This window comes from Alnus glutinosa, chromosome 6, assembly GCF_958979055.1.
Source record: "Alnus glutinosa chromosome 6, dhAlnGlut1.1, whole genome shotgun sequence".
NCBI lineage: Eukaryota > Viridiplantae > Streptophyta > Magnoliopsida > Fagales > Betulaceae > Alnus > Alnus glutinosa.
This window is the reverse complement of record NC_084891.1, coordinates 19,769,593-19,773,259: the sequence shown is the minus strand read 5'-3', so window position 1 is coordinate 19,773,259 and position 3,667 is coordinate 19,769,593. Positions and strand designations below refer to the sequence as shown.

Sequence of the window (3,667 nt, the reverse complement as noted above, 5' to 3'; positions counted from 1 at the left end):
TAGTGTAGCAAATTACTAAATATCATTTCACTAATTTTCCATGATTACCGGAGAAGATCGAATATAGACTTGAATTTGTTGATAAAGTAATGGCCACCCCACTAAGCTCCATTCGTCAATTGCAGGGACAAAAGGGTTAAAGTTGGGACAAGAATGAAATGACACCATTTACCAGCAATTAGGATGATGTGGCAGTAAAAATCAACTTTTAAATTAACAAGAACCTATAAAAAGGAAAAATTAAAAGCTGTTTACACTGTTACATCATATCATCTCAAGTATATGACAATGATGTAGCAAATTACTAAATATCATTTCACTAATTTTCCATGATTACCGGAGAAGAACGAATCTAGACTTGAATTTGTTGATAAAGTAATGGCCGCCCCACTAAGCTCCATTCGTCAATTGCAAGGACAAAAGGGTCAAAGTTGGGACAACAATGAAATGACATCATTTACCAGCAGTTAGGATGGTGTAGCAGTAAAAATCAACCTTTAAATTAACAAGAAACTATAGTAAAAAAAATTAAAAACTGTTTTCACTGTCTCATTATATCATCTCAAGTATATGACAATGGTGTCGCAAATTATTAAATATCATTTCACTAATTTTCCATGATTACCTAAGAACCGAATTTAGACTGGAATTTGTTGATAAAGTTATGGCCGCCCCACTAAGCTCTATTCGTCAATTGCAAGGACAAAAGGGTTAAAGTTGGGACAACAATGAAATGACACCATTTACCAGCAACTATGATGATGTAGCAGTAAAAATCAATTTTTAAATTAACAAGAACCTATAAAAGAGAAAAATTAAAAGCTGTTTGCACTGTCACATCATATCATCTCAAGTATATGACAATGATGTAGCAAATTACTAAATATCATTTCACTAATTTTCCATGATTACCAGAGAAGACCGAATCTAGATTTGAATTTGTTGATAAAGTAATGGCCGCCCCACTAAGCTCTATTCGTCAATTGCAAGGACAAAAGGGTCAAAGTTGGGACAACAATGAAATGACATCATTTACCAGCAATTAGGATGGTGTAGCAGTAAAAATCAATCTTTAAATTAACAAGAAACTGTAGTAAAAAACATTAAAAACTGTTTTCACTGTCTCATTGTATCATCTCAAGTATATGACAATGGTGTAGCAAATTATTAAATATCATTTCACTAATTTTCCATGATTACCTGAGAAGACCAAATATAGACTGGAATTTGTTGATAAAGTTATGGCCGCCCCACTAAGCTCCATTCGTCAATTGCAAGGACAAAAGGGTTAAAGTTGGGACAACAATGAAATGACACCATTTACTAGCAACTATGATGATGTAGCAGTAAAAATCAATTTTTAAATTAACAAGAACCTATAAAAGAGAAAAATTAAAAGCTGTTTGCACTGTCACATCATATCATCTCAAGTATATGACAATGATGTAGCAAATTACTAAATATCATTTCACTAATTTTCCATGATTATCGGAGAAGACTGAATCTAGACTAGAATTTGTTGATAAAGTTATGGCCGCCCCACAAAAAGCTCCACTCGTCAATTGGAGTGACAAAAGGGTCAAAGTTGGGACAACAATGAAATGAAACCATCACCAGCAATCCAACTACCTTTTCCTAAGAGCTCCACCTAAACAAATATAAATCTTAAGAGTGTGTTTGGTTTGCTATCTAAACACTATTTTTAACTGAACACTGAAAAACACTCTTCATTGTTATGTTACCAAACGGATTTTTAGAATACAAATTACTTTGCAAACCTATACCCTACCACTCACACACTTTACAAATATTTCTTCAAGTAGGCTTTTTTCTTCCACAACGCATTCATATAAAGTTATCGCATATGCAAAGGTGGGGGAAGACAACTTGAATGGGCCTTTACTAAGTTGAGTTTCAGTTGCAAACTTGTTTAGTATACACTAGCATATTTTAGTTGTATTTATGTATATGTTAATATAGTAGTGTTAATTTATTATCGTATACATATTTGAATACATACATATACCCATTCATATAAAGTTAATATTTTAATGGGTATGTATATATATATATATATACACACACGAACTTATCGAGCAAAGTCGAGTTATACGGGCATTGCTAACGATCTTAAACTAAGTCAAGCCGAATTTATTCGAATTTGAATCGTTTAATATTAGAGTAAAAATTATTGTTCTAGCTCGACTTGTTTATTAAACGAACCAAGCTCTAAGTCAAACTGTTATTGAACAGTTTGGTTCTTTTACAGCCTTAGCCTCATAGGTTTTTTGAGGTACAACTCATAATTTGAAATCATAAGCAGCCGTTGTACCTCTCTCTCTCTCTCTCTCTCTCTCACTCTCTCTCATCTTTCCCTTGTTTTTGGCAACAAAAGTTTATTCTAGTGTTGTTCATCTTAGGTAGTTTTTCTTTGACGTTGCTTCCTCTGAGATATGGGTTATTTTCTTAATAGTAGGAAGCAATACCAATCCCTAAGGAGGAAAAGCATAACAGAATTAAGGCAGCTTTTACCTCAACAGAATGAATAATGTTATCTTCAACAAAGATACATATATAGATGCCATACAGCAAAACATACCGTCCTCTAACTTGCCCAAGAATTTCTTGTGCTTTTGCACCATAGCCACGTTCTGCCCCATCCTGAAGAGAATTGACCAGAGGTCAAAATCTAATATACGCGCGCGCGCACACAAAATAAATTACAAAACAATCATAGCAAGGTGGAATAAAATGGATGAAAACACATATAAAGTAACAGTATATCATACCTTTGCCCAGTAAGAATTGTCTTCAAGCCTCTCATCAGTGAATATTACCTCCTCAGCTTTTATCCGCCGAAATTAATGCATTAACTGTTTTTGGCTGCAACAAAAGCGATCAGCATGAATATTACCAGGAATCTACCATTGTCTAAGAAATATTGCAAACTTGTATAGAGCATTAACCGTCACCCTTAAAATTTGGACAGAAAAATCATTGCCTCTTGAGCAACATCCTCATCAACACACAAACCCCCTAGGTGTGGTCGGCAAGGTATTCTTCCATAGCCGCACTCCATGAGACCCAGGAGGATCAATAGAGCACTACCCACCCCACGCACTACCAAATTTAGCATCCACAATAATTTTCCACCATGCTTCCCTCTTGTGCACATAACGCCATAACTGTTTCCTAAAAGGGCCCTATTGAAGATCCTGAAATTCAGAAATAGGGGAGCAAGCTTGAACCAACTAACCAGGTAATATTTGAAATCTTCACCTAACCTTCCCCATAAAAAATCTAGATAGAACTTCTCTATACGATTTGCCACACTAGCAAGAATGGAGAAAAGAGACAAGAAGTACGTAGGAAGATTGGAAAGAGTACTCTTTAAAAGGGTAACCCTACAACCCTTAGGCCATCTCCAGCAGTTAAAGTTAAAGTAGCTACTCAAAAACTACAAATATTTATTTTAGCTACTCCAATAGTTAAAAACACTCCAACAATACTCTTTATTCTACTCTTCATTTCATTAAAATATTGTTTTTTAATCATTTTCTTTTATTAAATGATGGAGAGGGAGAGGGAGAGAAAGAAAATATTAATAAAAAATTCATAAACAGATGAACAGTGAATAGCCAGTGTTGGCTATTCACTGTTCAATGTT

At 34.5% G+C, this 3,667-nt stretch overlaps 1 long non-coding RNA gene across 1 annotated transcript; it reads right to left on the bottom strand.

Moving 5' to 3' along the window:
• Positions 1-1,200: 1,200 nt before the first annotated feature.
• On the bottom strand, positions 1,201-3,167 carry LOC133870442 (uncharacterized). The gene is made up of 3 exons (XR_009900734.1): positions 2,790-3,167; positions 2,600-2,661; positions 1,201-1,253 (listed from the first exon to the last, which is right to left on the bottom strand). It is a non-coding gene; the product is annotated as an uncharacterized LOC133870442 (long non-coding RNA).
• Positions 3,168-3,667: the final 500 nt, after the last annotated feature.